The sequence below is a fragment of the Chelonia mydas genome, chromosome 2 (genome assembly GCF_015237465.2).
Source record: "Chelonia mydas isolate rCheMyd1 chromosome 2, rCheMyd1.pri.v2, whole genome shotgun sequence".
NCBI lineage: Eukaryota > Metazoa > Chordata > Testudines > Cheloniidae > Chelonia > Chelonia mydas.
The window spans coordinates 11,627,539-11,640,786 of NC_057850.1; the positions used below are offsets into that span (position 1 = coordinate 11,627,539).

The window sequence follows — 13,248 nt, forward strand, 5'->3', positions numbered from 1 at the left end:
TAAGCAGCCCTGGGCTATGCTAGACCCAAAGAGGGAAGATCAATGCAGAATAAAGGACCTCTCACTCGGAAAGTTCCCCAACCCTCACCTTTCAAACCAAGTTTCAGAGTAACAGCCGTGTTAGTCTGTATTCGCAAAAAGAAAAGGAGGACTTGTGGCACCTTAGAGACTAACCAATTTATCGGAGCATAAGCTTTCGTGAGCTACAGCATCCGATGAAGTGAGCTGTAGCTCACGAAAGCTTATGCTCAAATGAATTGGTTAGTCTCTAAGGTGCCACAAGTCCTCCTTTTCTTTCAAACCAAGGGGCTATTAACTCAAACACCGTGCTCTGATGCCAGGACAGAGGCAGAATCCCACATAGTCAGAAGCCCAACTTCTTAGGGGTTTATTGCATGTAGTGATACTAACCTACCTCACAGGGATCAGGCCCATCATTTCCTATATGACCATGCAGTGCCTACTACAATGGGCCTTAATATTGCTGATGCTTCTTGCCGCGGGTCCTGAACTTGAGAGGTCACTCTGCTCCTTCCATACTGCTCAGTGGGAGGAAGGCCAGAGCTGGAAAAGCTTGAGAACCACTGCTCTTGGCACTGCAGCCAAGCAACCGATAACAGGGGTGTGGTTGTCAGGAGCTGTGGGATGAGAGGGCCTGTTTAGAAGCGCGAGGTGTTATGAACAAAATACAATCAGAAATTAGAAGTTGACTCCTCGCATCCCATCATGGTGTAAGGGCAAGCGATGGCGGGGGAGGGGATGGAGAGGAGTGAGCCGGGGTAGGGGGTGGCCTTGGGAGAAGAGACTGCACGGGAATGGGGCCTTGGAGGAAAGGGTGGTGCGGGTGGGCAGGGCCATGGTTCGGGAGCCAGTCTTCACCACACACTTTTCGGGAGCTTCCACCGCTCCTAGGACAGACAAAAAGCAGGGTAAACCCCCCAAACCATAGGTTCTTGAATGGTTTTTTGTAATCGTTATATGTACTTGTGTGGCAGCAGAGGGGGCAAAGAAGGGGGGTGCGATCAAATAAGTTTGAGAACCACTGCCCCAAACTGATTGCGTGTTCTATAATTAGACTTCACCAACCTAGTAACAAGTGTGAACTCCGAAGCACCATAACAGTCTTACCCTGAAGTCATAGACAGTCCCCTTGGGCATTCCAGTCTATCTTGCCACCCAGGCAAGCTGGACTCTGTGTCACTTTACAACAAAAATCACAACAATATTCAAATTACTCCCAGTGTCAAAGGGCCAGTCTCTTACCCCAGGTCAGTTGTACTCCGATCTCAAACCAAAGACAAAGATGCAGTAATCTGTCAGCACAGAATGTCTTTTCAGGGCTATCCCATCCCAAGCGGCATGGGGATCTCTGTGCACGTGTTCAGCAATCTTTGCCGCCCAGAGTCCAGACAGCAGAAAGATCCCAGTTGCTCCTTGTCAGGGATTTTTCTCCCCTTCCCCCCAGAATCCAGGCTGATGGGATGAGTTCTTGCACAGGCCTCCCCTTCCTGGAGGGAGTGACGAACGCAATGAAAAAGGTCTGTCTCCTTGGATGCTACATAATGCCTTGCCTTCCATGATCCATCTTGTGTGCAGGACGAGCACTTTACCTGTATGAATGCTTCTTTTCCTGTTTGGTGAGTTACACAGTTGCAGAGGTTTACCATGCAAACAGTATAACTTCATAACATGGGATACACATATGATAAGCAGGATTAATACCTGCAGCATCCTACAAGCATTCCATAAAGTCTACAAATCAAAAACATTCTTATAACACTAATATCTATTTTAACTATACTAATCCACAGGTGAGCCAGACAAGTTTCCAACCGTGCATTTGTCAGGCCCAGAGCCTTGGCATGACCTGGCACCTGCTCTGCCAGTGTTACCTGCCCACACTCCAGTCCTCTTTCATTTTCCAAACCAGGGTGAATATTCCTTCTTGTGCTTATTTGCCCAGGAATGCTAGATCATGTTTTATGAGAGTTGAAATCCTTTAAAAATTAGCTGCCTCTTTAGTTAGTGAATGATTAATTAGAGCGTTAGCTGCTCTCTTTGGTCTCGCTTGGTGATTAAATACAAAAGTAATGACCAGTAACTCTGGGATTATTACTTAAATATTGTGTGAAACTTGAGGACAGGGACGGGTGCCCATGGGGAATGACATGAATGTTTACTGAAGGATCACCTTAATGAATCATAGAATATCAGGGTTGGAAGGGACCTCAGGAGGTCATCTAGTCCAACCCCCTGCTCAAAGCAGGACCAATCCCCAACTAAATCATGAAGGCGAGACAGAATCAGTCATGAAGATGACAAAGGGGCTGTTAGTGGGAGGAAGAGTCAGAATGGAGACTACATCAGAGGATGCACAAATTAACTCCAGCTGATACGGATGATGGTTTGAGCTGTAAGTCCTTTGTCATCATAAGCATGGGAGTCGATTTCAAAAGAAGAATTAGGCAATGGTCCACTGTAGCTGGAATCCTTTTATCCACATACCCACTCAAGACCAGCTTTAATAGTTCATCCTTGTTAAGGCAATACATGCCTTCTACCTGATTCATGGCAAAATGACCTGGAATCCCACATAGATATTTTACCAGTAATCTAGCAACATTACAGCAATACAATAAGCAAACTGTCTCCTGAGACAGATTCTGTGCTGAGGGCCAGAATCCTGCAATCCTTACTGAGTCAAAACTTCCAGCCAAGTCAGTGAAGTCTGGTGGCTCCTGTCTGACACTTTGAAGGAGACTTCTCCGATCTTCAGCCTTCAGAGCTTCCCTGGGGGTGAGAGGAGCAGATCCTTGGCTGGTGGAAATCTGTGAAGTCAGTGAAGCTGAATCGATTTGCGTCAGCTATGGATGGGGGACAACTCGAACATCGCATGCTACGTGAGTCTAGGTCATAGGGAAATTATGTCACAGGCAACAATCAGGCCTTACTGGTATGACATTGCTGCATAGGGATTTAAGGCTAGCAGAAATGAGCGGAGGTCGGTGCTTTCATTACCAATCTTAAACCACGTCAACACTCAGTGTATTAGGAGTTTAAATGGAACATCAATAACTTAAACAAGTTTAAAACCTGAGGGCATCTCGTCTTCAGTGGTGACCTTTTAAGGCATCATCAAGTGAGATTGAGTTTGGACCCTTCTCGGGGAAATGCAGGTGCTTTCGGTCCTGGTCACTGGGGAGGCTGCCCTTTCCGAGACCCTTTTCCCGTCCCCCAAGCGGACCCCTTCCAAGTGACAGGCCTCTGCCTTCACTTCACTTTGTGGTGGGATCCTGCAATCCAGCCACTCTTCGGCTGGCTCTCCAGGTTCTAGCCCTTGGTTGCCAACTCTATTACCTAGCAGGCCTAAAGGGCTTGGCACCTGCAAGCGTTTCCCTTCAGGAGCCGGTGCACAGTAATGGCCTGCAGTGACACAGAAGCAGCTTCTTCAAAACAAAGTACGGTTTGTAGTGCCCAGAGCTGCACAGCACTCCGAGTATGGATTTCAGATAACAAAGAGACCTACCTGCATAGTCCTACCCACACACGGCATTCCCCTCTAGCCCTTGGACCTGCTGCAGCTGCATTCTCCTGGGCACCCAGTTTTCAGCTTGCTTGGAGTAGCCTCCTCACTCTGTCAATCTCTGGGTGTCAGCCTGCAGCAGCTGGCAATTTCCCCCCTTCCCCCGCTCTCTAGAGGGCCTGTCTTTTAATAGATCAGCGTCTTTGATCCCCCTCTTCTCAGCCTTCGCAAACAGCCCCATCACTAGGGATGGAGCTGAGGAGTTCCTCCTTACAGCTGCCTACCTGGCTACTGTGTTTGAGGGGCTTCTCCTTCTTTAGCCCGTTGTTTCCTGGCGGGTTTCTTGAACAAGCCCCTTTTGATCTAACCCTACACATCCATGCGGGGTAATACCACTGAGGGGCATATGACATTTATAAAAAACAATACAAATATTTACCAGTTCTCCACACTCTAACTGAGACTGTAAGCTCTCTGGGGCCGGACTCTTTTTTCTATGTTTGTCCAGAACCTAGTGACTACGGTGATACAAATAAGTACATAATAATAAAGTGCTGCAGGAAGTAATTGGGGTTAATGATATGGTAAGCGGCACTCTTCTCTCTGAGTCACTGCTGAACTCGTACTACTTCTTAGGTCTTATATAGCACTTTTCTTCTGTAGATCTCAAAGCACTTTTACAAAGGAGGTATCATTCTCCCCATTTTACAGGTGGGGGAAACTGAGGCACAGAATGGGGCTGTGACTAGTGGCTTAGCATTGCTGCAGGATGCTGTGCTGCTGGAGATGCTATTTTTTTAGGATGAACACGTTATAGTGAGGCTATGTTTATAGACCCAGGACACCCTTTGCAACCATCATCAAGCCAGCCAGTGCAGGCATTGTCTCCTGCGAACCGGCTGTTTTAAAAAATGTGTCTGATTTGGTGCTTTCAAAAGGCAAAATATTTGCTCTGTAGAGGAATCTTTATTAGCCAGCTTGAAATGTCATGCTTGGCAAAGATGGCTTGGCAAAGTAATTAGTTAACGTTTGTAAAGTGCCTTGAAGATTTAAAAGGCTCTCTAGGTTCTAAGTATTATTAATTTTTATTATCATAAATTATTTATTATTATCATCCAGAAAAGGAAGACGTTCTCCAATGAAGGCGAGGAGACCACTCCTTCACAATTTCCTTCTTCAGCTAAAATACTGAGACCTCATCTTCAGTTTGGTGTGATATGCTGAGTGTATCGTATGTATGTTATCTTTATTTATTAGTCATTTCTGGTAGCAACCACTATGTGCTAGGTGCTTTCTCGACAGACAAGAAGGGATGGTCCCGATACTAAGGACAGACAGACAGACAAGTAGGGGGGGTATGGGAGACATTTTTTCCTCTCATTTACTGGGACATGTCTCCACAGTGAGCGAGGGCATGTCTACACTTGGAGCTGGGGGAGTGCTTCTCAGCTTGAGGCGAGCTGGGTGTGTGAATCTACAGCTCACTAGCCTGCAGCGTTTGAAATGGGAACACAGCAAAGTGCGCCATGGAACTTTTAATGCGCAGTAGCAGGGTTCACACAGCTAGTTAGTGTGCAGCTGGCGAGAGCACTGTAGAGCCGCACGCTGCCTTGGTGCATCGTGTAGATAAGTCCTAAGTCCTTTGTATACAAATCTGCTCCCTTCACTATAGGCAGCACAGCAGATGTGGACCTTCAAGAGGGTCTGCATGTGGATAAGTTCAGAAAGGTCACATCCTGCATAGGGGACAGTGCGGAAGTACGCAGGGGCAGTGTGGATGGAGAGATGACAGACAGGTGGGAGAGGGTGGGAACATTGACTGAGCAGAGAGGGAGGAGGCAATGTACAACTTGGCAAGGGAGGAGAGCAGGGGTGGGTGGAGTGAGGAAGAGGTTTACGGGGTGACAGAAAGCTGGAATTTGATGTGATAATGGATGGGGAGTCAGTGAGTGTACGCACAACTACTGGGAAGGAGAGAAAGTCCTGTGGTTAAAGCCTGGTTCAGTGCAACACAGATTCTATTCCTAGGTCTGCTGACTCGCCATGAAATCTCTGGCGAGCCACTGAACTTCTGTAGGCATCATTTCCCCGCACCTGTACGAAGGGGAGAATAGACATTTGTCTAGCTCACCTTGGGTCGGGAGTCCAAGTTCATTAATGTCCGTATGGTGCTTTGACAGCCCGGGCTGGGAGATGCTACAGAAGTGCCAAATATTACTGTCATGGATAAGTGTGTGTGGGTGTTTGCGTGTGTTTAATTTGTTAGAGTAAGAAACTAAACAAACTTCCATCTCAGGCCAAGGCAGAAGAGAGGAGAGAACAGGGGAGCCATGACAAGTCCAGCACAGTAAGACTGAAGACTGCAGCACATTACGCTGGGTTCCTATGCTCCCAAAGGGGCATTTTGACAGCCAGAGATTGCTTGGGGTTAGGGATGCCTGGGCCATCCCCCAGTGATGCCCACTATGCTGTGGGCTGGAAGTGGGAGGTGATGTAGGAGCTGCATGGTAGATGTTACTGGGGAAGAGGGAGCATGGCTGGGTTTTAATCTGGTTTTCGCTGGGGGAGAGGCACAAAGGGGAATTATCCCATGAGAGGATCAGGGCCTTCCTGTCTCAGAAATGTTTCCACGGGCTTTAATTATAGGTTCACTTAGGGTTTCAGAGCTTTAAAAGAGACTGAGAAAGATCATGGGAGTCCAGGGTTTGTGAGGAGATGGTGCCCACTGTATCTTTCACAAGCTCTCTGGGATCTGGTATTTTCCACCAGGATTGTGGTTCTTCAGCCACATGCTGAGTCCAGCATCATCCTCTCGCCTGATCCAGGCTATGCTATCGTATAATCCCAGAGAGTCGGTCCCCATCCCAGAATGTCTGTCCATCTTTGCAAGGAATACCCCAGTAGCATTCCAGCCCTCTGTGTGATGGATCAGACATCAGCACCATATGGAGCAGCGGCCATATCCAGCAGGCAGAGCAGGGAGGATCCCCTCTGATCAGGGCTGGGTTCCCCATACTGCCAATGTGCTTCTGGGCAGAGCAGAGAAGCTGTACTTATTTAGATTTATATAGGCATTCAGAGGAGGCACCTATCCAATGCTCTGGGTGCCTTTGCCATATAGTAAAAATACAGATCAGGTGGAAGGGAGCTGACTCTGGGGTGGAAGCAGCACGATCGGCCATCCCAGGCTGCAGGCTGGATGGGGAGCAGAAGGAACAACAAGACTCAAAACACGTCTTACGGAAAAGTAAAAATCAAAATCAATAGCAGCCACTCCTGTTCCCACCACCAATATCTCCCCCCAGCAGACATCACCTTCCATTATTCGCTCTCCCTCCTGAGCTCCTCAGTGAATCCGTGGCTTCTGTCTGACTCCTAACAGGACCCTCCAAGGTTTTCAGACTTGGGGGATTGGGTTCATTTGATGTCAGAGAGTGGAGCCAGTTCCTAACAGCACTCACTCCGTGCATCCACGCCGCAGTGAAATAATCTAGCCATACTTCTGCTCCTGCCACGTGGAGATTTACAGCAGAATCTGGGTAAATGGAGGAGAGGGCTATTATCATCAAGCAGCAACCACACAACCACTCTGGGTGGATTACCACAAGACAGCGAGGCCTGTTCAATTCATCCAGCCACCCGGAGCAGCCAGCTCCTCGGGAAGTACGTAAAAAGCAGGTGCATACCTCTGTGGCTGGAGCAGAGATGGAAGGGGCAGTTACTGCATTTCCAGCACTGAAAGTCAGTCATCCCTGCGAAATTTAATGAAACAAACACAATGAGCAAGCAGAGGTTATAAAGATGAAGAGGAAACTTTAAGCAAAGAGATAAAAGAGATTACCAAAGAGCAGTGGGGAAGCAGGAAGATGCTGCCTACCTAGCCCTTGGAGATGCTATAACTGAGGTTAAAAAGGTACTCCTAGATTACGAAGCTCAGGCCCAAACAGAAATGGCAGAGGTATGAGGAATTGGGTTATCCCTGAAGGGTTAGAGCTCTGGGCATATCTGGTGCACTGTGGGGAAAAGAGAAAACGTACACGGCTGACAGTTTATTGCTGAAGTATTTAATGAGGTTCATAAACATGAGAGGACCCCGGGGACCGAAAGGGTTCAAGTTCTCTGGCTGTTTGCCCAGCACACAAGCCCCTGTGAGCCATTATAGGAAGGCTTATGACTCAATGCCCAGTCCTGCTTCCACTGAAATCAATGGGCAACATCCTTAAGCTGGTGTAAATCGGAGTAGCTCAGTGTCTATTGGCTGTAGTGGAGCGCTGAGGATCTGCCCCAGTGGCTAAACCTCCCGTCCAATCAGTGAAGCAGGACTGAGTCCAAGGGTGGTGTTTTAAATCAGGCCAGAAACTACTTCTAGAAGCTATTCTCTCCCCAGCAGCCCTGGTGACTCCCATGGGTAAGGATCAGCCCCTGGGTGATTTAAAAAGCTGGGTAAATATAATTTGGATTAGCCTGGAGGAACTGGGGGTTAGCTGAATCAAAATTAATTTCATACCCAATTACAGAGCAGAATCAATCCCTTTGGCAAACTGCCAACTACCACCAACATTAATAATAATAACGAAGAAAAATATTATATTGAGAAGTAAATGCAATAATATTTTAGTAACTTTTTATAGATATTAGGGGCTGATCATGGGTGGTTCTGAGTGCTCAGCTCCCATTGACTTCAGTGAGCCAAGGAGCTCAGCACACTACAGGAAGCACTCAGCACCTTACAGTATTGGACCCCCAGTAGGGACTACGCAATTGGTTAATTGGTAGCTGAGCAGATACACTTAGTGCTTTATTAGCAATTGCATCAGTATGAGTTAAAATACTCCAAGGCATTGAGGCTGGCATTCTCAAAGTGACCTGGGGGGCCAAGGACCCAACTCGTGCCGGCAATGGGGCACCTGGAGGTTCCCAGACACAATACTTATTGCTGCTGTCACAAGGAATTAACGTCATTTAAAGGGTCTTGTGGGCCCTGTGCATAAACCCATTCAATCAATATAGTTAAGGGTATTGATCAATGAGGAGTATTGAAAATAGAGCTGACCAGAATAGTTTGTTTTTCTAACTGGAGCAGCAAGGGGAGTTAAGAGAAGACTCCCAAGTGGCTGATCAGACTCATGTGCAGATGTCGGGAGCTGTCAAGGTTACTTCCCCACTCTGAACTCTAGGGTACAGCTGTGGGGACCTGCATGAAAGACCCCCTAAGCTTATTTCTACCAGCTTAGGTTAAAACTTCCCCAAGGCACAAAGTTTTTGCCCTTGGATTAGGTAAAGCCACCACCAAGTGTTTTAGACAAAGAACAGGGAAAGGACCACTTGGAGTTCCTATTTCCCCAAAATATCCCCCCAAGCCCTTACACTGCCTTTCCTGGGGAGGCTTGAGAATAAACAAGATGGGCACAAACCCCTTGGCTTTTTAAGGCCCAAAAAAACCAATCAAATTCTTAAAAATCAGAACTTTATTAGAAGAACAAAAAAAAGATAAGAGAACAATTCTGTAAGACCAGAATGGAAGATAATCTTACAGGGAGTCAGATTCAAAACATAGAGAATCCCTCTAGGCAAAACCTTAAGTTACAAAAAGACACAAAAACAGGGATACACATTTCCTCCAGCACAGCAAATTTGCAAGCCGAAAACCTAACGCATTTTCTAGCTAGATTACTTACTAACTTCAGAGGAGTTGCAGAGCTTGCATCCTTGATCTGGTCCCCGCAAAGGCCTCACACAGACAGACAAAAACCTTCCCCCTGCTCCAGATTTGAAAGTATCTTGTCCCCTCATTGGTCATTTTGGGTCAGGTGCCAGCGAGGTTACCTTAGCTTCTTAACCCTTTACAGGTGAAAGGATTTTCCCTCTGGCCAGGAGGGATTTTATAGCACTGTATACAGAAAGGTGGTTACCCTTCCCTTTATATTTATGACAGGAGCTGAGTTCTTTGTTTCTGTAGTAGTGCCCAGAAACCCCAATCAGACCCATGGTGCTGGGCACAGACCGGAAGAGGAGCACTGGTTCCAGCTACAGGGTTCCTTGTGGTTGACGTGATATTGGACCCTGCAGGGCTCTGAGCAATGCAGGGTGTGTTCCAAGCAAATTAGGGCTCAAGCCTGCAGTATGCAAGTCACTGTGGCCCTATCCAGAAAAGCCCTGAAGCACTACAGCCAGATTTTGAAAGGCACCTAGGCACCTAACAAGATTTTCAAAAGCACGTAAGTGCCTTACACCCCAGTGTGTTTTAGGCACCTAATTGCTTTTGAAAATCCCAGCAGACACCTAAATACCCTTAAAAATTTGGCCCCAGGTGCTTAACTTGAAGCAAGTGAGTAGTCCCAGCTGGTGTCAATGGGACGCCTCATGTGTCTTAAAGTTAATCACATGGGGTAAATTTTCAAAAGCAGCTATGTCCCATTTTCAAAAGTGGTTTAGGCACTCAGGAGCCTGAGTCTCATTCAATGTCAAGGGGATTTAGGCTGCTCAGTGCCTCAGTCACATTTGAGCGCGGGACTATTCTATTCGATATAGGTTCTTATACCACGCTCGTCACCAACATACCCGAACACCTTCCAGCAGTGCACTAAGCAACGGCTGTCACGTGTGTGTTCTCTCACCCCTGCCCGGGGAGACAAGCACGCACAGTGGAGTGTCTGGTTTGGACATGTTGCTATATGTTTTTTAGAGAAGGCAGGTCAAAGAAATGCACCTTGCATTGGGAATGGGAGGTGGTGAGGTTTGTGATGGTCCTTGGTTCCTGGGTAGCGTTCATTCCATAGCCCCCAAGAGCTGTCTCGTGTACAGATGAGCTTTACCTTTATTGGAGAAAGCTCCTGGGAGCAGCGTTGTTGACCACAGTTTTCATCCCAAAGCTTTATGCTCTTCAGTCACCTGCTTTTTGAAAACATTGGCTGCAGTGCTCAATCGGGTCGAGAGCGCTCAATGCATTGCAGGGTCGGACACAAAGGGTACGTCTACACTGCATCCGGGAGCGTGCCTCCCAGTCCAGGTAGACAGACTCACACTAGCTTTGCTCCAGCTAGCCACCCGAGTCTAAGCCCCTGAGTCCAAGCTTCAGTAGCTAGTCCAAGTCACCACTCGTGCCACAACATCCACACTGCTAATTTTAGTGGACTAGCTCAAGCAAAGCTAGCACAAGTCACCCAGGCTGGGAGGTTCACTCCCAGCTGCAGTGTAGACATGCTGTCAGTGCCAAAGTATCTCTTCTGTGTGAAAACCTACAGGAGGAGGAAATAATCCAACACCAACACAACTGTGTGATAAAGGTGTTACAGCTGCTGTCTGGAGGTATGGCTGTAGTTGGTGTGACTACCCAAGCTAACTTTGACCAAGCCGGCTTGCATAACAATAGCCAAGAATCCACAGCAGTGCAGGCTGCACAAGTCTGCCCAGACCCTGGTAATACTCAAGTGGCTAACCCCTGCTTTTGTGGCTTCACTGCTATAAGTACACAAACTAGCCACATGAAAGCTAGCCTAGGTAGGTCTCTGTGTGCTGCAGTCACACATCTGGTTGCAGCGTGAACATATCCTAAGGTACAGATGGATTACTCATGAAAGTGGGAGGGGACAGGGCAACTTAACCAATGAACCCCCTGAGAAACAGGATGCTCTAGTGCCTTGTGTGCTAACCTGGGACTCAGGAAACCTGAGTTCAAGTCCCTGCTCTTCCAAACGCTTCCTTCACTTAATCTCTGTGCTTCAGTTCCCTTCTATAATAGCACTTCTGTATCTCACAGGAGTGTTGTGATGGCATATGCATGGCCTGAAAGCATCTTTGTGATCATCTAGTCTGCACACCTGTATAACACAGGCCATAAACTCCCCTCCCCCCCCCGCCCCCACAACTAATTCCTGGAGCATCTCCTTTTAGAAAAATATCTTGTCTTGATTTGAAAATGGTCAGTGATGGAGAATCCACCACCACCTGTGGTAACTTGTTCCAGTGGTTAATTATCTTTACTTTAAAAAGTTTACACGTTATTCTCAGTCTGAATTTGTCTAGCTTCAAGTTCCAGCCATTGGATTGGGTTATACCTTCCGCTGCAAGATGGAAGAGCCTATTATTAAATATTTGTGGAATCACTCAGCTAGTCAGCTAAGTATATAAATGAATAACCGCTACAAGGAAAAACACAAAATGGAGAATAGCAAAATATAAGCGACTCTTTCCCCATCATCACATTTAAATAAGAAAAGAGCTGCTGATCCAGATTCATTAAGACAATTTGACTAAAAGCAAATTACATCCAAAGCATCTAATTAAAACAAAATAAATTAGTTTGCCCTCCCAATTTCCCCTTTCTAAAACTAACACTGCCAGGGCTTCCCTGCATTGGAAAGTTAACAATAGCATTAACCCACTGCATAATGCTTCAGAGTTAGGGGGAAACAGGTTGCTGCTTTCTGCTCTTGAAGCTGAGCTTCTCCCAACCCACCAGGTCACTTGTCCTTTTGTAAAGCAGATGCCCTGACTACTTACTCTCAATGGAGTATACGGGTCCAGCTACAGGGAGTCATCTGCCAAACTACCACACCCAGTAGTGACACAATCCCTTACTGCTTTGGGTCACTCCCAAAGCATCACAACATCTATAGGGTTTCACCACAGTGTTTTGTTGCATGTCTGGTGGTTGCTCCCTTGCTGTCCTCTTCCTGCACACTGGTGCAATCACTCCGTACTGCAGGGGCTTCCCTGGCCTCAGAACGGCCACTCCCCATGCTTGCATCTGCTCTGACTCCTCTCTGAAAGTGAATTGCAAATTGTAAAATTTGCAATCTGGGCCTGGCCGGTTACATACTGTGCGCTACCATTCTCCAAGCAGCAACAGTATCATGTGACTTATGGCATCAAGGAACACAGAGCAAATGAAGACCAGCTGACATCAGTGGAGTAGGATCAGACCCACTGTGAATGTTCACAATGAACTCGCCACAAACGCAATCTGCAGGCTAAGAACGGGATTCCTTCTTTCACCACTAACTGTAAAAGTAGTTCCTTCTTGCACTTTTAAAGGCTTGGAGGATAAAGACATGTCTCTCTCCACACAAAGCTTTTCCTTATTATGCTATATATGACCCTGTCTTGTTTTCTTTCTCTCTCGGCGCATCTATCCAGCAGAATTTTTTAAATGATGAAGATGAGATTCTAGGAAAGCTACGTTGTATTGTGAATAAGATTTAAATAAAAAAGAACAACCGTTAAATTTATGAAAGGGGACTGGGGTTTTAAAATACCATCAAGCTGTAGAACTGGCAATCTGTTTTACAGCCCAGCCAAGTTCCTATAAGCAGTTTTATAACTGTTTCTGCTTGATTGATTTGCCTCTAAGAGAAGGTTAATAAAACCCCAGAAAAGTAGAGTGGAAATTCCAGCAATAAAAGAGGTACCAAATCCTTCATCTCGCCTCTCAACATGGTGACATTTTCTATTAAAGTCGCCTGGGCTGACCTGATTCATTAGCACTAGCCCAGCAGTGGTTGTGATGTCACCAGTAATTCTGCTGGGAGGAAGACAATAATAAAATCTTTCTGGACATGTGTAGTTCTGATAGAGTGTGAGGGCCAAATACTGGCAATGCGCCTCAGGGCCTTTACTAGACCAGCAGCGTACACCCAAATGCGCTGTCAGATGCATTCAGCTCAACACCAGCCCTGTGCCTATGGGCCAGCTCGGCATGTCGCAGGGTTCCTGCAACTGGTGCA

At 46.9% G+C, this 13,248-nt stretch overlaps 1 long non-coding RNA gene across 1 annotated transcript; it reads right to left on the reverse strand.

Moving 5' to 3' along the window:
- Positions 1-4,962: 4,962 nt before the first annotated feature.
- LOC122464203 lies at positions 4,963-9,275 on the reverse strand. The gene is made up of 2 exons (XR_006288144.1): positions 9,202-9,275; positions 4,963-7,275 (listed from the first exon to the last, which is right to left on the reverse strand). It is a non-coding gene; the product is annotated as an uncharacterized LOC122464203 (long non-coding RNA).
- Between the last annotated feature and the right edge of the window lie 3,973 nt (positions 9,276-13,248).